This window comes from Pleurodeles waltl, chromosome 5 (assembly GCF_031143425.1).
Source record: "Pleurodeles waltl isolate 20211129_DDA chromosome 5, aPleWal1.hap1.20221129, whole genome shotgun sequence".
Lineage (NCBI taxonomy): Eukaryota > Metazoa > Chordata > Amphibia > Caudata > Salamandridae > Pleurodeles > Pleurodeles waltl.
Genome location: NC_090444.1, coordinates 1,474,352,803 through 1,474,377,534, shown reverse-complemented (window position 1 = coordinate 1,474,377,534; position 24,732 = coordinate 1,474,352,803). Strand labels below are relative to the sequence as shown.

Here is a 24,732-nt window from a genome sequence, read left to right as displayed (position 1 = left end):
GGGGCCTCCTGACCACTAGCGCCGGCGGAGGTGGTGGGCTGTTCTTCCTCCATGCTAGTGGCAGGGGCCCTTTGGGGGGCCACATGGTCCCGCAATGTGGTGACAATCTGGTTGAGTGCCACCACGATTGTACCCATTGCGGAACTGATGCTGCGCAGTTCTTCCCGGAACCCCATGTACTGGCCCTCCTGCATGGCCTGGATCTCCTGGAACCTGGCCAGGACCGTCGCCATCGTCTCTTGGGAGTGGTGGTACGCTCCCATGATGGTGGTAAGGGCCTCTTGGACAGTGGGTTCCATAGGCCTGTCCTCCCTCTGTCGCACAGCAGCCCTCCCAGTTCCTCTTTGTTCCTGGGCCTCTGTCCCCTGGACGGTGTGCCCACTACCAGTGCCCCCAGGTCCCTGTTGTTGTTGGGGTTGTGGGTTACCCTGGGTGCCCTGTACTGGTAGACACACCGCTGCTTGACCTGTCCTGGAGACAGAAGCATGGGCCCGCTGGGTGGGTGCTGTGCTGGTGTTTCCTGAGGGGGTAGGTCTGCTGTGGCCTGGGGCTGACTGAGGGTAACCGACTGTCCAGAGGTCCCCGATGGTCCGGGCTGGTCATCAGGTTCTAGGTCGACAGAGCTGCTGTCATCACTGGGGGCCTGTTCTGGGGGTGGGATGGACAAATCTGGACCCTCCTGGCCGGTGTGTTGGCGTTCGGGCCCTGCAGGGGTAAAAGAATATGGTTATTGATTTTGTGTGTGCCGTGGCGTGCGATTTGTGGGTGCCCTTGTCCCCCAGTGCTGGCAGTCCCATGTGGGAGGAGTTGTGAGGGTGGTTTGTGGGGGGGGATGGGTATGTGCAGTGGTCATGCTTAGGTGATGGGGGTCCATGGTTTGTGTTGGCATTCAGGGGTTCCGCGGTGGGATGATGGCGGTCTTCTGACCGGCGGTAAGAGCCTTTTACCGCCAGGGTCAGAATTACCCCATAGTCTTTAAAATGTTCAGGACTGAATCTCCTCCTACGACTTCTCCTTGCTCTATCCAATTTTTTGGCGTCCTTATTGCTGTCACCATTTGTTGCTAACGACGAATTGCTTCTGAAATTACTGTTACTTTCTGTAATTACACTTGGATTCTCCACTTCCTTCAGCCGAACCACTCTGTTCATATTCCAAATTCTACCATCAGAAGTTTTGACAGAGTTCTTAAATAATGTTATTACTTCAAGAGGTCTGGTGAATTTTGACCCCTCTGCACATCCAATAGGTGCTTTTACCTTTACTATATTTCCCACAGCTATGTTCATTTTACACACCTTCTTCCTTTCATCATATTCTTGCTTTCTTTTACGGATAAGCCTTTCTTCCCTAATCCGCCACTCATTGCTGCCTAAATTGAATCCATTCTTCATCCAATCCATCCATCCTGGACATAAATTGGTATTGGGTATTCTCTTCCTAAACAGTTCAAAAGGAGATTTCCCAGTGGTTGAATGAGGTGAAAAACGATAAGCTGTGATCCTTTTCATGAGTTCTGTACGCCAATTCAAATTGTTCGCTTTAGCAAGTTGAATGCTCTCTTTTATATACTTGTTAAATCTTTCCACAGCACCATTAGTCTCTGGATGATACACTGCTGACTTTTTATGAATTATGCCACACTCACCCACAAATTTCTCAAAGACTGTTGAACAGAATTGTGGACCATTATCAGACAATAAAGATTTTGGAAATCCTTCTTTCCTAAAAATGTCTTCCAGGAAGCTTATCACACTACCAGAGGAGACCTCACATGCATTTTTAACCTCTACCCACCTGGAATACAGGTCTATTAACACAATCAAATATGGGGTAGAGTGTTCACCTTGCAAAGGACCAACAATGTCAATTGCTATGTCATCCCAAGGTTTACATGGTAAACTCCTGCAATGCATAGGTACATTGCGGGTTTTTAATATTTTGTCACTTCGTGCACATGATATACACTCTCTAACCAGGCGCTCTGCTTCCAAATCCATTCCTGGCCGCCAAAAATTTGCTCTTAAATTCTCTTTAGTCTTGACTATACCAAGATGGCCCTCATGAGCTTGATTCATAATCCTGTTTCTTAACACTTTCGGTGGAACCAACCTTGTACCACGCAATAATTTACACCTATCCACTGCCAACTCATCCTTTACTAAACACCAGACCTTTCCTAGAGCACCAAAACTTCCACTTCCTAAAGCCCTACACACACCACTTATCTCAACATCATCTTTTAATGCCTCTTCCCATTCTTGCTCAGTTATAGCACCACTTGTAATTTCACACACATTGCTGATAATTTCACACACTTTTTCCTCCAGCTCAGTAGTGTCTTTTTGTTCACCATCCTTCACATCTTCATCCACCAACCTGGACAGACAAGCCGCACTGACGTTCAATACGCCTGGTAGATATCCCACTTTAAATTTGAAATCTTGCAAACCAATGATCCATCGTCTTATTCTTGCAGAAATACAATTCAGACCCTTACTGCCAAACACTTCTACTAAAGGCTTGTGATCAGTTAGCACCTCAAAGTCCGTACCCCAGACAAAATGTCTAAACTTCTTCAGTGCCCAATATATTGCCAATGACTCCCTTTCAATTACAGAATAATTTTTCTCCGCTCCACTCAAAGATTTAGATGCACAAGCAATCATCCTTTTCTTACCACTGTCTTCCTGTATAAGAACTGCCCCCAACCCTTTCGCACTAGCATCAGTGATAATAGCAGTAGCCCTGCCCGGTTTAAAGGCTTGTAAACAAGGGGCATGTTCCAACTCTTCTTTAATTTTGACAAACTCCTCTTCACATACAGCATCCCACTTGAACTCTCTTCCTTTCTTTAATAAAACTCTCATATTCACCGTTTTTTCTGCCAAATTCCTGATGTACCTTCCATAATATTCAACCATCCCCAAAAACGAACTCACTTCCTCTTTAGTTTGGGGAGAAACCAACTTTTTAATCGTCATAACCAACTCCGGTTTGGGTCTTACCCCATCCCCTGTAATCAAATGTCCCAGGTATTCAACCTCAGCCAGGCCAAAATGACATTTCTTTTTTTGAGGGTAAGGCCAGCTTGGCTTAAACATTTCAACACCAATCTCACTCTTTCCCAATGTTCCACCGCTGTATCTGCAAAAATTAATACATCATCTTGGTAACACTTCACACCCTTCACATCTTTTAGGACTTTGTTCATAATACGTGGAAATACAGAAGCAGCCGACACAAGTCCAAAAGGCATCCTCTTGAATTTAAAAGCCCCAAAAGGTGTAATAAATGCAGTCAATTCCTGCGAAGTCTCTTCTAGTTCCACCTGGTGGTATGCTGATGTTAAATCTAAAGTGGAGAAGTATTTTGCTCCACCAATCAACGAAAGAAAGTTATCAACTACCACCTCTCTGTTTAGAGCTCTAAGGTCCACACATAATCTGATGTTTCCATCACTCTTCCTTGCCACTACAATGGGAGCCAACCATTCAGTTGCTTCCACTTCCTCTATTATACCTAACTCCTGTAATTTTTTGAGTTCAGTTACTACTAGCTCTTGCAAGGCCAAAGGAATCTTTCTCATTTTCGCAACCACCGGAATAGCACCCTTCTTCAATCTAATTTTATGTTTATAACCCTTAAGACATCCCAACTTTTCTGAGAACACCTCAGAAAATTCACAGACCAAGTCATTCTCTTCACCATCCACACATTGCACTTGCACCTGTGGTTGTGCATTCGGATTTAACACAACACCCAACTGTTTTTGATGTGTCCAACTTAAAAGATTATCACCCTGGTTGGACACATAAATTTTCCCTAAAAGATGTCTATCTTTCAGTTCAAGATGACCTTCAAAGTACCCTAACATCTTTTTAGGTTGCCCACCATAACCACCTGGACACACATCCATTTTCCTTAACTTTCTATCTTTGCCAATTAACATGTCAAAACTTTTCTTCGAAATTATCGTCAATTGTGAACATGAATCAAAACGCATCAGTAGATCAAGACCATCTACTCTCACCACTTCACTGGGATGTTCCCCACACCTTACCCGTGCTTCAACCTGAAAAACCACTTCCTGAGATATTTCGTTGACTTCTTTCATCAAATTACTATTGTAATTTTTTTTCTTTCTATTACGACAACATTTGTAGTAGTGACCTTTCCTTCTGCAACCATTGCACACAACATTTAATGCTGGACAATTACTTGCATTCGCTTTGTGGCCACTTTTGCCACATCTGAAACATTCTTTAAACTTCATTACATCCTCACATTTTTTTTTCCCCACTCTCCCTGCTCTTTACTTCACATACTATTTCCTCCACCTTTGCACCTTCACCACTTGGAACTTTGTTTCCACTCAATTCCAACACGCACTTCAACATATGTTCCACCCTTTTTGCCACCATAATCACTTCTTCCAAAGGTGGTTCATCTTTTAACCATAACTCCTCCCTAATCTTATCACTACTGCACTTTAACACAAATTGATCCCTAATTCTTTCATCCACTAGTGTTCCAAATTTACATGACGCTGCCAGTTTCCTCAAACTAGTTATAAATTCCTCCACCGACTCATCTTTACCTTGCTCCCTTTTTCCAAAATAATATCTTTCCATTATCGTACTCACCCTTGGTAAATAATGTTTGTCCAGTTTCATAACACATGTCTCATATTCATTCAAACTCCTAGCCTCCTCAATATTCAGATCAGGCAAATTTTCTAGAACCTCTTGTCCCTCACCCCCTAGACAGTGCATTAATAATGCTTGTTTCCTTTCAGCACTCAGTGTCGGGACACACACCCTAGCATAGTGAATGAACATTTTCTTCCATTTGTTCCATGGATATATCGGATCTCCAGGACTACTAAAAAAAAACGGAGGAGGTGTTACATTCTGCATAACTCAGCTGTGTGTGTCCGACCCACAAATGACTGCTGAGCGATTGTCACAATGTCCCGAATCACAAATAGCTTGTCAAACACATGTTTCCAATCCTTTAAATGTGTCTGTCAGAATGTACTCCTTATATCCTCTAGAGAATGGTAAAATTGTGCCTGTCACTGTATGTCCCACACAACAGGCAAAACAAAAAAATGTATTGTTATCACAATTTTTTTTTTGTAAAAAAAAATGCCTGAAATAGAGATGACCAAAAAACAATTTATAAAAATAATAGAAACTCACAAATATGAGACAGTTCCCTTTTTAAGGTCCCAAAACAATCGTCCTTTTGAGGAAAACCTCGCTCTGAGCTCAAGATGCAAAAACACTCTCACCAACACGAGGCACTTCCCCTTTAAGAGTTTGACATGATCATCCCTTTAAGAACAACCTCATCCTGGGACGTGTTTTCAGAACAGAAATAACCCCAACTGCTTCGTTCTGCTTTCTCCTCGACGCTGTCGATTCTCTGCTGTGAGACCGAACGAACTGCCACTGTGTTTCTGCTCCGCAGTGAGATCGGAGCAACCGCAGGCTTCTCAATGCGGCTCCAATTCCGAAATTTTCCAATTAAATTTGACGCTGTGAACGGGAAGCAGCATTCATCTCCGATCCAAATTTGAAAATACTTGCACTCCGATACTGCCAGAATCCAGTTCCCGTCTCCTTCACGCCACTGTGAGTACTGCCTGCTTCTACTTTTTTTTTTTTTTCTTTTGATGTTGAGGCGACCGCCACCCTCGTCACCTTCGTCGCCAAATGTGATATTGAGTTTGTACTGAAATGGGTTTACAGCACACCAGAATAATCTCTACGATAACTCTGTTTATTCATAGTCGCCCCAGCCATCGTCTTCTCCTTCAACCGTCCTCCCCGCAATCCCTGCATTCCACATTCCATTACCATGGGGATCTCGTGATCCCAGTATTACCAATACATCACACTAAGCTCCACCCCTGGTAGCGGTACAAATAGGACAAAAGTTTAACTTAGAGAAACAGGATAAAGAATTTAGAAATACCAAAGAAATTAACAAGTTAAAATCATAATACAATACAAATCACACTCCAATATAGTACAAATAGAGGTAAAATGTAATAAATAAAATGACACCAAAATGGCAAAAACAAACAAACAGAGGAACTGCATATCTTTTAATTACTAAAGTTTGAAATGAAAATAGTGCAAAGTCAATTGTCACGGTAGACAGAGATTTGTGTCTGACTGCAATTGAGTGCAAATAGGATATTCCAAGGAGATTTGCCCAAGCCAGGAAGTAGGAAAGTTTGAAACAGTTGGAAAAGGGAATTTGTGATTTTTCTGAAGAAAAAAACTCCTCGGTGTTAGAGAAATCTGAAATTCAGTCAAACATTGTGAAACATATGGTCATATGCTCTGATGGTTTGGAGCTAAGTGCCAGATGTAGCAAAGGTTTTTACCCATGCTGTGTCTATGGGAAAAAGTGTTCGTACATATGGCCCTAAAGATTATAAAAGTTGGTGCCTAAAAAAACACAGTAATAAGCTTCCAAGTCCCCGAGGACCTCAGGGGAAGCACTTAGGCCCATATTTATACGCCAAACAATTTACCAGCAGCTAACGCCATTCCAACGTGCCAGGCGGGCGCCTTATTTATGGATTGGCATTAGTCTGCGCTGCGGGCTGGTTAGAGTAAAAAAAAAAAGACTCTATCCGGGCTGCGCAGGCATAGGGAAGAATGGGGGATTGTGTGTCAAAAAATGGTGCAAGTCAGGTTAGAGTCGAAAATCATGGCGCAGTATAAATAAGGCGCACAGGCCTTAACGCCATTTTTTGGACAGGAACGCATATCTTGCATGTCATTAACGCAAGGCGGTTTCCCGCATCCAGATAATGACGCACACTGCTGAATTTTGATGTTTACGGGGTCGGGTGTCAAAGTATAAATATGGTGTTAGGTTTGCGCCAAATTTGCATCAAAAATGTTGACTTAAATTCAGCACAAACAGAGTATAAATGTGCCCCTTAGAGATTGTCAGGGTGTCAGAAAGAGGTAAGAGGGCACAGAAAAGTTTCGTCCAGTCCCAGTTGAAACTAGTCAGCTGGGATACTTCACATTGTCCCATTTCCAGGGTTTGTATGTTCCTAGACCCTTGTAGATCTTTCTGTCCTTGGATTTCAAGAGGAAGGGGATCCAACCTCCTCAGGTCCTTCTCATGAGTCACAGTGCAGCAGGTTCAAGCTGCCTGGTATCCTTTTGCAGGTCCACCAGTGTTCTGAGGAAGGCTAGGTGAAGGTCCTTCTTCGTAGAGTTAACCAGCCTCTGGTGTAGGACACCCAAAGACGCTCCTAATTCCAATATTTTTTTAATAGTTTTTTATTAGAGAAATTACCAATAAAACATTAATCATACATAAAATAGAAATTCATGGGTGGAAGAGTCATAAAAATTTAAAAACTAATTTCATCTTCCCTATTTCATATTAGACATTATAGTCCTCTACATAAAAGAATCCCACAATTCAGCAAATCTATGCAAAGTCCCTGTCCTTAAAGCATATCATTTTTCATATTCTTTAACATTTTGACTTTCCATTGCTCAACAAAAGGTATATAGGAGACTGCCAATTCTGAAAACTTATTGTCTGTAGCCAAGGTTAATATATACATTCTTTCATGATTTTTAAGCTTGTTTCTCAAGGCTGAGAATAACCCAGTAAAATTGATAGAGGATCTTCGGTAAATCCAAGACACAAGTAAATATCTCCATAGGGAAAGTTATTCTGCAAAAATCCCTTTATTTTAGGAGACAAAAAAAGTGGGTCCAATTACCTGCTACTTCTTGCACACATCTAAAGCAGGCATGTGGAATTTGAAGTAGAATCTATTGTGAAAATATTGATGTTCTATATCAGCGGTTTCCAACCTGTGGTCCTCGGCCCCCCAGGGGTCTGTGACACATTTCCAGGGGGTTTGCAGGCTTGGGCCAACAGGATGGCACTTCTCCAGCTGGGGCCTCTCAAAACATGTGTGTGTTTTTATATGTATTACTTCCTTTATGCAGCATTAGCTTTGTATAAAAAAAGCATCAAGATAACTCTGGTGATTAATGTACCTGTTGGAGAGAGAGGGACGTTTTGTCCAGTGGCAACTTTGACTCACCTAAAGTAGGGCAGATGGTTAATATGTCTGCTGCAAATAATGTGTATCATGCAAAGAACAGTATTTTATGTGCATAGCACAGTGGGTTACTGCTTTTGTCACAGCGATTCTTTTATTACTTTGCAGTTCATAAGTTAGAATCGTAATTTAGCACAGTGAGCTATGAACTGCCATTAAAGAGCTATATGAAATCTCCATGGCACAAATTAGAAGATTTTTCTCAGTCTCTCATTTTCTTTATGCTGCTATAAAAGGTTTGCTTGCGTAGAAATACATTCTTATTATTAAAGTCAACGTTAACAACTGTGTCATGTTCTAAATCCTGAGTTTGTGTTTCTGCAGACCAAGCACTCTTAGAAAATGCCTACCAGTGTGGATGACATGTGAATCCTACACCTTGCAGTCCCATGTAAAGTACTCTGATACCCTACAATGGCATGAGAGGTGCTATAATACAAATGAATTACATTTGCAAGATGCTATGGGAATATGAGAGGCCCTTATGGTTTTACTTCCTTTCCCCACCACATACTTTTGTGAAAAAGCTTTCTCACATCTTATGTACCTAAAAAATAAAAACAGAAACCACTTTGGAAAGATAGAAGCTGACCTGAGGATTCAAAATTCCTGAATAAAACTAAACATTGAAAAATTAGTTGCTGAGATGCAGTGTCAACCTTTCAATTAAAATGTTCAGATTTTTGCATTTTTTTCAATAGAAAATAATTATATCTTTAGTAATTCGAGTACTTGTTTGGTGTGTACTTGTTTGTGTATTTTTTGCAAATTACTGTATTAATGTTTGAAATTTAAATCATACAAATCGCTTGGGGGTCCCCGGCTTCCATTAGTGATTCAGTGGGGGTCCACAGGAGACTAAAGGTTGGGAACCACTGTTCCATATAATAACCATTTTGTGTCAAATTGCATCAGGCCAAACCTTGCTGCTTTCAAAATTGTAAATTTAAATGTTTCAAATTTTTCCCATTTTGCCTGGGGGGTTGTCAAAGGTGCTTGGGCTTCCCGTCTCTAAGCCACTTTCAAATATGTATTTAGTTTTTACTGGCCCAAGGTACCCTCATTTTCCAATAGCTAACCGCCCCTCATGTAATGTTCTCAATAAGATCCTCCAATCAATCAATCAATCAATCAAAACAAATTATAGAGCGTGCTACTCACCATTGAGGGCCTCAAGGCTCTGGGGGAGACGGGGGGGTCACTGTTGGAACAACCATGTCTTGAGGTTCTTTCTAAAGAGCAGGAGGTCTTTGGTTTTGCGAAGGTTGGTGGGGAGGGAGTTCCAGGTTTTGGGGGTGAGGTAGGAGAAGGACCTGCCTCCTGTGGTGGTGCGTTGGATGTGGGGGACTGTGGCTAGTGCGAGGTCGGCAGATCGGAGGTTACGGGTGGGATTGTGGAAGTTCACTCTTTCGTTGAGGTAGGTTGGGCCGGTGTTGTGGAGGGATTTGTGTGCGTGGATGAGGATCTTGAAAGTGATCTTCTTGTCTATGGGGAACCAGTGAAGGGATTTGAGATGTGGTGAGATGTGTTTGTGGCGGGGGAGGTCCAGGATGAGGCGTGTGGCTGTGTTCTGGATTCTCTGGAGTTTGCGTTTGAGTTTGAGTGTGGTGCCGGTGTAGAGGGCATTACCGTAGTCTAGCCTGCTGCTGATGAGTGCGTGGGTGACGGTCTTCCTGGTCTCTGTGGGAATCCATTAGAAGGTTTTTTTCAGTGTGTGGAGTGTGTGGAAACAGGAAGAGGTGACTGCATTGATTTGCTGGGTCATGGAGAGGGAGGGGTCCAGGATGATGCAGATGTTGCGTGCGTGGTTTGCGGGTGTGGGGCGAAATGATGATTTTGGTTTTGTTGGAGTTGAGCTTGAGGTGATTTGTTGTCATCCAGGTGGCGGTGTCAAGAAGTGCAGCGTGGAGGTTGGTTTTGGAGTTGGTGGGGTTGCGGGTGAGGGAGATGATGAGTTCGGTGTCATCTGCGTAGGAGAGGATGTTGATTCGATGTGGTCGGAGGATGTTGGCGAGAAGGGTCATGTAAATGTTGGAGAGGGTGGGGCTGAGGGACGACCCTTGGGGAACTCCGCAGATGATTTTGGTAGCAGTGGAGTGGAAGGGTGAGAGGCGGACTTTTTGGGTTCTATCGGTGAGGAAGGAGATGAGCCAGTCTAGGGCTTTGTGTCGGATTCCTGTGTTGTTGAGGCGTGTGCGGAGTGTGTGGTGGCAGACAGTGTCAAAGGCGGCGGAGAGGTCTAGGAGGATGAGTGCGATGGTCTCGCCCTTGTCATCTCTGGTTCTGATGTCATCAGTACATGCGATGAGGGCGGTTTCAGTGCTGTGGTTCTTGCGGAACCCGGATTGGGAGGGGTCAAGTGTGTTGTTTTCCACAAGAAAGTGGGATAGGCAGGCGTTAGCTGGTTTCTTGGCGACCTTGGCGGGGAAAGGGAGGAGGGAGATGGGGTGGTAGTTGGAGAGGTCCTCCGGGTCGGCTTTGGGCTTTTTTAGGAGTGCAGTGATTTCTGCGTGCTTCCAGGGGTCTGGGAAGATGGCGGTGTCAAATGAGGAGTTGATTATGTCGCAGAGTATGGGGGCGATGGTTGGGCTGGCTTTGTTGTAGATGCGATGAGGGCAGGGGTAGAGGGGGATCCAGAGTGGATGGAATTCATGTTTTTTTCAGTTTCTTTGTTGGTGGTTGGGGCCCAGGTGGTAAGTAGGTTGAGGGGCATGAGTGGGGTCTGTGTTGGGCAGGTGAGGGGTGTGTGTGGTGGGTGTGTGTGGTATGAAGCTGTTGTGTATGTCCAGGATTTTGTGATGGAAGTGGTTGGAGAGGGCGTCACGGAGGGGCTGTGTGTGTGTGGGGTCTATGTTGCTGGCTTTGGGTTTGGATAGCTCTGTAATGATGGTGAAGAGTTCTTTACTGTTTTGGGAGTTGTTGTCAATGCGTTCCTTGTAGTGTGCTCTTTTGGTGGTGCGTATGAGTTGATGGTGGGTGCGAATGGAGGTTTTGAGGGTGGAGAAGTTGTTTGTTGAGGGTTCTTGTCGCCAGGCTTTTTCCGCTTGGCGGCATTTGCGCTTGGAGTTTTGGAGTTCAGTGGTGAACCAAAGGGCGTTCTTGATGTTGCGGGTGGTGATGTTTTTTCTGAGGGGGGCTAGTGTGTCTGCGCAGGTAGTGATCCATTTTGAGAGGTTGTGGGCTGCGGTGTTGGGGTCGTTGGTGTGGGGGGGGTTCTCTGCCAGTTGGGAGTTCAGGCGTTCTGTGGGAATGTCCCATGCAGTAGGGCGTGGTGTGTTGGTGGTGGTGTGTGGGGGGTTTGGCGAATTAGAAGTGGACGCAGTGGTGGTCAGTCCAGTGGAGTTCAGTGGTGTGGGTGTAGGTTATGTGTTGGCTTGAGGTGAAGATTGCGTCAAGCGTGTGTCCTGCTGAGTGGGTGGGTGCTGTGACCAGTTGTTTGAAGTCGAGGTTGGAGAGGTTGCCTATGAAGGAGGAGGAGTTGTAGTCTTGAAGGTTCTCCAAGTGAAAGTTGGAATCACTAAGGAGGATATAGGGGGTCATTCCAACCCTGGCGGTGGATGACCACGGAAGCACCGCCAACAGGCTGGCGGTGCTTCCCTGCCCATACTGACCGCGGCGGTAAAGCCGCGGTCAGAAAAGGGGATCCGGCGGTTTCCCGCCGGATTTCCCCTGTCTGGGCTGAATCTCCATGGCGGCGCTGCAAGCAGCGCCGCCATGGAGATTCCGACCCCCTTCCCGCCACCCTGTTTCTGGCGGTTTTTACCGCCAGGAACAGGATGGCGGGAACGGGTGTTGTGGGGCCCCTGGGGGCCCCTGCACTGCCCATGCCACTGGCATGGGCAGTGCAGTGGCCCCCTAACAGGGCCCCAGCATGATTTTCACTGTCTGCTTAGCAGACAGTGAAAATCGCGACGGGTGCAACTGCACCCGTCGCACCCCTGCAACACCGCCGGCTCCATTCGGAGCCGGCTTCTGGGTTGCAGGGCCTTTCCCGCTGGCCCGGCGGGCGCTCCCTTGGCGGGCGCCCACCGGCCCAGCAGGAAAGCCAGAATGGCCTTTGTGGTCTTTTGACCGCGGTGCGGCCAATTGGCGGTTTCCGCTTGGTGGGCGGCGCCCGCCGCCCGCCAATATTGGAATGACCCCCATAGTCTGTGGAGGTGAGGGCGTGTGTGCTGATGGTGTCGGCGATGGTGTCGCATAAGGCGGGGCGTGGTCCTTGGGGTCTGTAAATTAGTGTACTTCTGAGGGTGAAGTTGTTGTTTATGTGGATTAGGAAGTGCTTGTGTTCTGCGCTGTCGAGGGTGTCTTGGGAGTTTGTGGTGACTTTAATGGTGTATTTGTGCAGGATGGCAATGCCACCTCCTGGCTTGTTAAGGCGGTCTTCGCATTGGAGTTTGTATCCCATGGGGGTGGCTGTGGCTATGTTGGGCTCTGAGGAGTGGTTCGTCCAGGTTTCTGTGAGGAAGACGATGTCAGGTGAGTGTGATGAGATCCCAGAGTTCTATGGCATGTTTGTGTAGGGAGCGGGTGTTGAAGAGCAGGCAGTTGAGATGGTTGTGGTGGGTGTTGTTGTTGTGTTGTACGATGGTGTTGTTGTGGGGTATGTTCAGATTGTGAGGTGTTATGTGGTGGGGCCGACAGGTGGGTATGGGGGCAGTGCGGGTGTATGTTGCGTTGAGGTATTTGTGTTTGGCGGGGAGGGCCCTGGGGTTGGTGTGGGGTGTGTGGAATGTGGAGCAGGAGAAATGACAGGTGTAGCAGGTGAAGGGGCCCTGTGTGTGTGTGTGGGGCTGGATTGGGTGCAGGTGGGGCGAGGGCCTGGGTTGAGGGTGTGGAGGGTGAGAGGGGAGTAGAGTTGTCTGGGGGGACAAGGGGGACTGGCGTTTGGCTGGGGGGACCAGGGGGACTGGCGCTGGGCGCGGTCCAGGCGCAGACGGGCGCAGACGGGCACAGACGGACTTGCCTCTGGCGTGCCTCCGGCCGCCATTAAGAGGGTGGGGTAGGTAAGTGGAGCAACTGGGAGGAAGGAAGGGGGCAATGGTTGTGCGTGGGGGCGGGGCCACAGCGGAGGCAGCGGCAGGGATCCGGAGGACTGGAAAAAACAGGCGGGGGAGAGGGAGAGCGAGGCGAGAGATGAACGTGGGGGGGGGCAGGGGATCAGAGAGCGCAGAGAGAGGAGCGCTCAGAGCAGAGGGGCAGAGAAAGGAAAACAGGCTAACAACAACAGGCCAACAACAGCGAATACTACAAAATATACAATGGCATAGACATGTAAGAAGGCATAGAGGGAAAACTATAGAGCATGAAAAGACATAAAACGGAAAGCAGAAAATACCAGAAATAGACACAAGGATCACTTACACGGTCGTCGGAGATCGGAGAAGCCTACCACTAGGATCCAGGGATGAGGCGCAGGTGGGAGCCTGCTGGTGGAGGAGGGCCTCGAACTGCTGTCCAGGTGGCAGTTGGGGGATCAGGAGAACAGGGGCAGGCTGGTGGAGCCAAGTGGACTCCTGGCCAGAACCAGGTCAGGTAGTCACACCCTGACCTGGGAGTCACACTCCACCAACCCAGAACTGTGACATACCCTTTTAGCATCAAGTTCTTTTAATAAATGACCAATATGATGAAAAGACCGGATAACTTTATGATATACAATAAGCATTTCAATGTTCATCATATACTGTGTATTTCGTTCCATAGCTCGTATTTAGTTTTTTGTATTTTTCGTTTTTCATAGTGATTTTAACCTAAACTGTGCCCATTTTGTGCTCTGCTTTGTATTTGCGCTTTAATTGTGCCCGTTTTCTTTTCCTGCTCTCGCCGGTTCCTCTAAACCCAGCCGCTGCGTCCCCTGCAGCCAGCCCCCCTCGTGCCCCCATTGGACACTCCCTCCAGCCTCCCAGCTGCTCCTCCCTCCCACCTCCCCTTCTTAATGGCGGCCGGAGGCGCGCCAGAGGCAAGCCCAGTGCCCGTCCCCCTTGTCCACGCTTCTCCGACCCCCCCAAGCTCCACTACTCCTCACAGAACTCACTGCTCTCAACCCAGGCCAGTACCCCGCCTGTGCCCAGGCCAACCCCAAACACACACACAGACCTTTCACATGCCACTCATGTAATTTTTCCTGCACTCACACCAATATCAGCAACACCAACAAGCACCGCAACAACACCAAATCCCGCAATTACGTTAACTGCATCCTCCTTAACACCCGCTCCGTCCACAAGACGCCATCGAGCTTTGGGACCTGCTCACCACAAACTCTCCTGACATCGCCTTCCTCACTGAAACATGGATGAACTCCTCCTCAGAACCCGACATCACCATAGCCATCCAAGAAGGTTACAAAATCACCCCTAGAGACCAAACCAACAAACCAGGAGGAGGGATCGCCATAATACACAAAAACTACATCAAACTTTCCACCTCCACCAACGACACCCTAGACAACGCAGAACACCTACACTTCAACGCCAACACCACCTTTAGAGGAACCCTCATCTACAGACCACCAGGACCCCGCATTCTGTGACATCATCGCCGATACCATCAGCTCCCATGCCCTCACCTCCACAGACTACATACTCCTTGGTGACCTCAACTTTCACCTGGAAAGCACCCACAACTGCAACTCCGCGGCCCTGCTGGACAACCTCACAAATCTCGGCCTCAAGCAACTGGTCACCTCACCCACCCACTCAGCGGGACACATGCTAGACGCCAACTCACCTCCAGCAGCCACATCACCTTCGCTCACACCACCGAACTCCACTGGAGTGACCACCATGCTGTCCACTTCTCCTTCATGAAACCCACCACCCACCATCAACAACACACTACACCCTACCGCAAGTGGAACAAGATCTCCAAAGAACACCTAATCTCCAACCTCGCACAAGCTCTACCTCCCATCACCAACGACCCCAACACCACCGCCTTCAACCTCACATGATGGCTAGAAACTTGTGCAGACTCCCTCGCCCCTTTGAAAACAAACAACACCTGCACCATCAAGACCGCCCCCTGGTTCACCACAGAACTTCAGTCTTCCAAACGAGAATGCAGAAAAATTGAGAAAGCCTGGTGCCAAGAACCCTCAATAAGCAACTTCTCCACCCTCAAAGCAGCCATGCGCAAACACCACCAACTCATCCATACCGCCAAACGGTCCTTCTACAAAGAACGCATAGACAACAACACACACAACAGCAAGGAACTCTTTGCCATTATCAAAGAACTCACAAAACCCAAATCCTGCACCATCGACCCTCCACACTCCCAAGACCTCTGCAACTCCCTCTCCAACTACTTCCACCGCAAAATTGCAGACATACACGACAGCTTCACATCATCAGCACCCACCATCACCACCACCGATACAACCAACACCACAACACCCTGCCGTACCAAACTACTGAACACCTGGACCCCCACCAACGACGAAGAAATCATCTGCAAAACCATGAACTCCATCCACTCAGGCTCCCCAAAAAACCCTTGCCCCCACCACATTTTCAATAAGGCCAGCCAAATCATCACTCCCCAGGTCCGGGCCATCATCAACAGTTCCTTCGACACCACAACCTTCCCAGCTATTTGGAAGCACGCCGAAGTCAAAGCTCTTCTCAAAAAACCCAAAGCAGACCCTGAAGACCTCACAAACTATTTCTCTTCTCCCCCTCTCCGCAAAGGTCGCTGAGAAAATAGTAAACGTACAACTGTCTCGCTTCCTAGAAGAGAACAACATACTCAACGCCTTCCGCAAGAACCACAGCACTGAGGCCGCCCTCATCGCCTGCACAGACGACATCAGTACCAGAGTGGACAAGGGTGAGACCGTCGCCCTCATCCTCCTAGACCTCTCTGCAGCTTTTGACACTGAATGCCATCAAACCCTCTGCGCACGCCTTTTCGATGCCGAAATTCGCCACAAAGCCCTGGACTGACTCACCTCCTGCCTCTCCAAAAGAACCCAAAGAGTTCGCCTCCCTCCTTTCAGGTCTACAGCCACCAAGATCATCTGTGGGGTCCCCCAAGGATCCTCCCTCAGCCCCACCCTCTTCAACATCTACATGGCTCCTCTTGCCAACATCCTCCACCCCCACGGCATCACCATCATTTCATACGCTGAGGACACCCAGCTCATCATCTCCCTCACTAGGAACCCAGCCACCGCCAAGAATAACCGGCACGCCGGACTCCTCGACATCGCCAAATGGATGATAGCAAGCCACCTCAAATTGAATTCAGACAAAACAGAGATCATCATCTTCGGCCCCAACAAGACAGCATGGAACGACTCCTGGTGGCCCACCACCATTGGACCACCCCCAGCATCCACCATCCACGCACGCATCCTTGGCATCATACTGGATTCGTCTCTCTCCATGACCCAGCAAATCAACGCCATATCATCCTCCTGCTTCAGCACCCTTCGCATGCTACGCAAGACTTTCAAATGGATCCCTTTAGAAACAAGAAAAACAGTCACCCATGCCGACATAAACAGCAGACTGAGCTACAGCAATGCCCTCTATGCAGGGACCACAGCCAAGCTTCAAAGAAAACTCCAGCAAATCCAGAATGCAGCTGCACGTCTCATCCTCAACCTCCCTCGCCATGAACACATATCCACCCACCTCAGACCCCTAAACTGGCTGCTCATCAACAAAAGGATCATTTTCAAAATCCTTGTCCACGCTCACAAAGCCCTCAATGACACTGGACTGGCATACCTCAACGAATGAGTCAACTTCCACATACCAACTTGCCAGCTCCGCACCGCCAACCTTGCCCTCGCTACAGTCCCCCGCATCCAACGCACCACCTCCAGCGGCAGATCCTTCTGCCACCTCACTGCCAAGACCTGGAACTCCCTCCTCACCCACCTAAGCAAGACCCAGGACCCCCTAACCTTCAGAAAGCACCTAAGAAAATGGCTTTTCGAGCAGTAACCGCCCCCCCCCCCCCAGCGCCTTGAGACCCTACCGGTTGAGTGGTGCGCTTAAGAAATTATTTGATTGATTGATTGATCCAGGTTAGACATACATCTTGACCCATAAAATCAGCAGACTAAAACCATTTATTCTCGTCACTGGGCCATATTACGACCCAGAAGTCACTGATCTAACCATGTTATATCTTCCAGCTGAGTGGAAACATTTAAACTTGGGATGGAAAAGGATCTAAACAATTAATACTTTCTTTTCAAAGCCCAGAGCAATGTGTTGTATCTGACTTTCTTTGAGGACTGAGTCAAATGCCTGAAATCTCTAATGTTCTACTCATCAATCATTAGGGCCAAAAAATCATACTGAAATAATCTCCCCTTATAAAAGAGTAATGAAGAATGTGCTAAATTGGTAACACAATGGAGCTTTTAGTCATCAAGCCTAAGCCCTCCCTCTTCAATTGGTGCATATAACATATGGAGAGCTGACTGCTGGGTTTTATTATTTCAGATAAAAGCTGAAATCATACTCTCCATCTGATTTTTTTAAATTAATTATGTAAAAACTGAGTATTAATGGAATTCTGCCCATAAGAGAGAGGGGAATATGGGTCAATTTAGTGAATACAGATTTTATACATTGAATCAAAGTTACAACATTCAAATATTGTAAGTTCTCAGTATTGTCAGTCCCTAAATAGTGCTTAGGGTTTGATGTAATTAGTGGCCATAGCTCTGGTATTAATGTTTCTAAAGTGTAATTGCATGATAAAATCTCAGTTTTCCCTTTATTAATCTTATACCCACCTAATTCCTGAAAGAGAGCAAACAACTCAAGAACCCTTATTTGAAATTGCACCCTGGTACTTACAACTATCATAATACCATCAGTGTAAAGCCTAATAATGAAAATCTAACTAAAACAAGTCTTGATTTGATTATCCAGTCTAATCACTGATGCCAGGGGTTCTACAAAAAAGCAAAAAAAAGCAAAGAAAAGGGGCATCACTGTCCAGTCCCTTGTCTCACTTTAGCAATACTGGCTTCTACAGAATGTAAAATAAGCCTTGCATGCACGCCTTCATAAAGATGGTACATTAATATATTGTATTGGAAACTGAAATGTTGGCAGAATATAGAAGAGACCTTCTTAGAAGACCAAATTAAAAGCTTTTTCAGCATCAAGAAAAATAAAACAGGAGCTGGAATCTGCTTAATATTAAAAAAAGATCAAGGGCCTCAATTAAAAAATGTGTATTTGAATAACTGCCTGTGTGCAATAAACCCATTTCAACGCTATCAATTGGTGTGCAATAGGGTTTAGTCTATTAGCCAAAAGCTTTTGATGATTTTATAACCTGAGTTGAGAAGGCTGATTGGTCTATATGAGTTAAAATTTTCCTGGTCTTAATTTTATATTTTTTAAAACTTACTACTACCACAGTATTAAACGACTGAGGAATAGCCCTCCCCCCATAAAATTTGATTCACTAATCTGACAATATATTGATTTAAGATCCTGGCAATTGTTTATAAAAACTCAGCAGGTAATCCATCTTCAACACATGCTTTACCATTTGCTAATAATTTAACAATGCTATCCACTTCTTCTATGGTAACTAGTGACATACTAGAACACCTGTCTTGTTAATCCAAAGCAGGAATGGGAAGGGTCTTAAAAAAGGCTTGCATCCTATCCACACCTAAAGTTTGTGCATAATCATACATGTTTTTATCATGGTGGAACCCTTTATTTTGAATTCCCTAGGTATCCAAAATGCACTCATTATTCTCTGTATCAATTAGCACTCTCATATCAATTAGCACTTTGAATATATTTTCAGAAGCTTTATCTCAGACTTGCCATGCTAAGGAACTCCCCACATGTTCCGTTTCCTAATATGCTTGACGCAAGAATGCTCTATTACTCAAATTAATCATAATAATAATTCATCATATCTTTCTTAGTCTGCTCATATAAATGACTGTTATGGCTACGTTTACTGTGAAAAAGTTCTTCTTACCTTGTCTTAGATTATCCACTAGGCTTTGTGTTTCCAATCTTGGATCCTGTCACCTAGCAATGTTTCTGGATGTAATACCCACCTCCAAAGTTGCTTTAAAGGCATCCCAGACTTCTTCCAGGTTGGCGGTGTGCACATTGAAGAGGAAAAGCTGTGAGGTTTCACTCCCTATATCTTCCACCCAATTATCATCCTCAAGTAATGACCTATGAAAGACCTACCTATGCAGGGAAGATGCCTGTTCAATATTTGCTATGTACATTTCTAGCACTGCATAGCATTGCATTGTCTGAAGAACCAGGAGATTGAAGTACTTAGTACAGACTTATCCTTTATTCTTACATGGAAAAATGACCTTTTCACAGCATAATTAGGACTCTACAGATTATTTACAACACTGAGATTACACTGTTTTTTTGCTACTACACCTGCTACAAACTCAGGGGATGTCACTGACCATCAACCTTTTTTTCACCAGGTAGCAGCAAGCATAAAGAGATTTTAATTTTTGAAAATGTACTCTTGACTGAAGTTGACAAGCTATTTAAACATCCTAAATATGTGAAATATGTTTTTTCCAAAACACAGATTGACACCCTATCCTCACTAGCCAACCACATAGATATCATATTCAAGCCTCCGGATAAGAGCAGGGGAATTGTAGTTCACGATAAACGGGATTATGACAGCAAAGTAATGAGACAGGAAGAGAATCCTTTATGCTACAAAAAACTTTTTTTTAAAAGGACCCTATCTATTCCATTAGGAGGTAGATCTCATCACTGACAGACTTGGATCTCAATGGGGGGGGGGCTCAGTAAAATGGAATATGACTTCTTAAATAAAGATGATTACACTCTACCAGTGTTTTATATATTGCCAAAAATTCTTAAGGACGATAAAAAACCATCAGGCAGACAAATTGTGACAGAGTGCCAGTCTATTCTTCTGCCCTTAGCTGAGTATGTAGACTTTTTCCTAAACCTTTTGTAGTACAGACAAGTTCCTACACGAGGGGTAGCTTGTTGGTCATTACACAAATAGAAGGGATGTTTTTGATTTCCATTGTGAACTTCGTGTCACAATCAACATCGAAAGTTTTTACACAAGCGTTCCTCAATGTCAGGCTCTTGATGTTATTGAGGGAGTATTAGAATTTCGCCCTAGGCTTCTGAATGTTCCTACAGATTTCATTACTTAATGTGCCCAATTAGCACTCAAACACAACTATTTTATGTTTAACATGGACCTGTATGGCCAGATCAAGGGAGCTGTGAAGGAGGCAAATCTGTTTGGTACTGCATTTGAAGCTAAGAGTGACTATAACGACAACAATCCAATTGCCAATAATATAAAACATGGCTTTGTTATATAGATGATGTCTTGTGTGTGTGACAGGGATCCATGGCACAAATGTTCTAGTACCATGACTGGTTGAATAATCAGAATACCAACTTAAAGTTTACTCTTGAACATGACAATCATTTTATCAGCTTTCTGGATTTGAAGATTACTGATGATAATGGGTCTTTATACGTAGCCTTGGACAGAAAATCAATGGCCAGGAATACTTTCTTGAAGTATACTAGTCACTATCCTAGACATCTGTGGAATAATCTTCCTTTTGTACAACTTTTAAGATTCAGCCACACTTGTACCAGAAGAGAGGATTATTTCTCTGAAGTGAGAATCTTGATGTCTAAACTGGTGACCAGTGGTCACCCGTATAGATTGGTTAAAAGATCTCTCAAATGTGCTTGATATTATGACCGTGAGGACCTATTACAGGTAAGGGATGGACCTGCCCCTACCCGACTGACTTGTGTCACAATGTATGGCACAGACTCTAACAGGATCAAAAGGTTTAGTCTAAAAAACTAGCACTTGCTAGAACTATTGATAGAACAATGTGAGAAATCTCTTTTTGAATTTATAAGAGGGAGAAATTTCAAGGACCACCTGATCTGAGCTTATGTTGAACCAAAACCAATAACTATCATCAAAGCTTGGGATCTGGCACCGTATATGGTAAATTTCCATGTGGAAATTGTACAGCTCATTCCAAAATTAAAATGGTTAAAATGTGTGCTTGTAATGATAAAGTGTGGCACATGAAACATCTGTCTAAATGTAGAAGGAAAAAAGTTGATATATTGCATTGAATGCCCATGCATGTTATACTACATTGGAAAAAACATTTAGGAAGTGCTCAAATGGATTATAAAACATTAGTCTCAGATAAGTTGTAATGTTGTAAATGCTCCCTTAGTTGATCACCATAAAACTATTGGACATGCCCGCAATGGTATGAAATGGTTTGTTTTAGAAGTGGTTCAATGTTCCAGGAAAAGACACAATGGCCCTAATCACAACATTGGCGGTAAAAGCTGCTTACCGCCGTGCAGAAGACCACCAACACACCGCCGCGGCTGCGGAAATCCGCCACAGCTATTATGACCCACAGCACGGAATCCGCCAAAATTCAGACACCCACACAAGTCCGTCACACCAAAGGTCAGTGATAAACTGGCGAAAACAAATTCTCCACCGTCACGCCAACAGAAATACGACCACACTATCATGACACACGAAATCCACGCGGCGGTCTTTCAACCGCGGTATTCTATTGACGGTACACACCGCCACGCTCAAAACACACACACACACATACAAAACACAGCCACATTGGACAATTCAAAATACACACACCTGATACACATACACACACCACTCCCACACACCCACATCACCCACAAACCCCTATGACAAAAATACCGAAAGAAGGCCATACAAACTACTACCAAGCATCCACAGGCACACCAGACCATCACCCACATAACTTCCACGCACCTCACACAACACACCACTACATATCAGCACACTTATCACCACACACACCACCCAACACATCACCCACACCACCCCATGGCACGCAAAGACACCCCAGGTTCTCGGAGGAGGAGCTCAGGGTCATGGTGGAGGAAATCATCCGGGTAGAGCCACAGCTATGCGGATCACAGGTGCAGCACACCTCCATAGCTAGGAAGATGGAGCTATAGCGAAGAATAGTGGACAGGGTCAACGCAGTGGGACAACACCCAAAAAATCGGGATGACATCAGGAAGAGGTGGAACGACCTACTGGGGAAGGTGCGTTCCGTATTTTCAAGACACCACCTTGCGGTTCAGCGGACTGGCGGCGGACTCCCACCTCCTGCCCCACAACTAACAACATGGTAGGAGCAGGTCTTGGCGATTCTGCATCCTGAGGGCCTCGCAGGAGTAGATGGAGGAATGGACTCTGGTAAGTCAAATCTTAACTATTACATCCCCCACCTTACCTGCATGCCATCACATACCCCCACCCTCACCCCCACCCCCATCACTCCAACTCCTCACTAATGTTCCAATTTCACAAACCACCCATCCCAACACCAAGCCCTGCATGCAACACCAAAGCATGGACACCCATCACCAAAGCATGCCCACTGCACATACCCATACACCCCCCTAAACCATCATCACTCAAGGTCCCACACAGGAATGCAATCACTGGGGTACACAGTCACCCACTCATCGCACACCATGGCACACAGATGTAATAAACATCCTTTTATACCCCTGCAGGACCCCTACCAAATATCCACACATGTCCACACCACCAACAGAAGAGGCCCACAGTGATGACAGCAGCTCTGTCCAACTGGATCTAGATGACCAGCCCGGCTCATCTGGGACCTCAGGACAGTCGGTTCCCATCACACAGTCACAGGCCACTACAGAGCTTCCACCGTCTGGAAACACCAGCACAGTACCCACCTGTGGGCCCATTCCTCTGTCCCCAGGACACGTCAAGCAGCAGTGTGTCCACCACTACAGGGAACCCAGGCTAACCCACCATCCCAACAACAACAAAGACCTGGGGGCAGTGGTAGTGGGCACACGGTCCAGGGGACGGAGGCACAGGAACACAGGGGAACTGGGAGGGCTGCTGTGCGACAGGGGGAGGACAGGCCAAGGGAACCCACTCTCCACGAGGCCCTCTCCTCTATCATGGGAGCCTACCACCACTCCCAGGAGACGATGGCAACGGTACTGGCCAAGTTTCAGGAGACCCAGCGCCTGCAGGAGGAACAGTATTTGGGCTTCAGGGAGGAACTCAGAACCATCAATTCCACCCTGGGCACCATCGTAGGGGTGCTGAAGGAAGTAGTCAACACCAGGAGGGACACTGTGGCACAACAAGGGGCCCCTGACACTAGCATGGACGATGAACTGCCCACCACCTCCGCCGGCGCTACTGGACAGGATGCCCCGCCACAGGACCACCACACCAGCAACCCACCCCCTGCAGAGGGAGAACCACCCCGCAAACGGTCCCTGAGATCCAGGACAAAGACAGAGAACGATGCCAAGACCCCCGCCAAGAAATGAGACCACCCTGAATGTCATCTTTCTGTCCCACTTTGTCACCCTGTCCATCCTCAAACTGCCCCAGCTCCACTTCCTATGACTATTTGGGCAATGCACCTGTGAGACTAATAGACTGGACTCAGCCATGGACATTCCTCCACCATCACCCCTGACCATTTTACAACCCCCTCCAATATTTAGCACTTAAATAAACACCCTTGAAGCACAAAACAATCTGGAGTCAGTCTGTGATTTCGGAATAGTGTATTAGCAGTTACAGTGACAAAATGCTCTTACAATTGTAATGTCAACATACCTATATCACACAGCTCTAGTCCATGAGGAAACAAAGCAGATGTCACACAGTGGGACCCACATCTGTGAAATCGTAAGGGAAAGGGACAACTCAGTGACCATACACTAGGTGAAAACGACAGACAGTAGAGAGGTAGTAGTATTAAAGTACATATAGTAGGCAGGTCTGTACCCTTACCTGTGTATCACTGGAGATATTGCAGGATCACTGAGTTGCTGTTGTCCATGTCCTCTTCTTCTGCTTCCTCGTCTTCACTGTCCACAGGTTCCACAGCTGCAACAACACCGCCATCTGGACCATCCTCCTGCAGAAAAGGCACCTGTCGCCACAAAGCTAAGTTGTGAAGCATACAACAGGCCACGATGATTAGGCACACCTTCTTTGGTGAGTAGAATAGGGATCCACCTGTCATATGGAGGCACCTGAACCTGGCCTTCAGGAGGCCGAAAATCCATTCGATAATCCGCTGAGTTCGCCCATGGGCCTCATTGTAGCGTTCCTCTGCCCTTGTCCTGGGATTCCTCACTGGGGTCAGTAGCCATGACAGGTTGGGGTAACCAGAGTCACCTGCAAATGGCGAGGGACAACTGTTAGACACACACTAACCTGTAGGGATATCCCCAGACCCAGACAACCATTCCCACTGTCTTGCTTCCAGGTGCTCACCTAATAGCCACACACGGTGACTCTGGAGTTGCCCCATCACATAAGGGATGCTGCTATTCCGCAGGATGTGGCGTCATGCACTGAGCCAGGGAACTTGGCATTCACATGGGAGATGTACTGGTCTGCCAAACACACCATCTGCACATTCATGGAATGATAACTCTTCCAGTTTCTGTACACCTATTCACTCCTGCGGGGGGGACCAAAGCCACATGTGTCCTTTCAATGGCACCTATGATGTTGGG

The 24,732-nt window shown here is 46.3% G+C and overlaps 1 protein-coding gene across 6 annotated transcripts in view; it reads left to right on the top strand.

Annotated features, from left to right (window-relative positions):
* Positions 1-24,732, top strand: part of LOC138296535 (isoaspartyl peptidase/L-asparaginase-like) — a 1,292,011-nt gene that overhangs the window by 710,215 nt on the left and 557,064 nt on the right. The window lies entirely within an intron of this gene.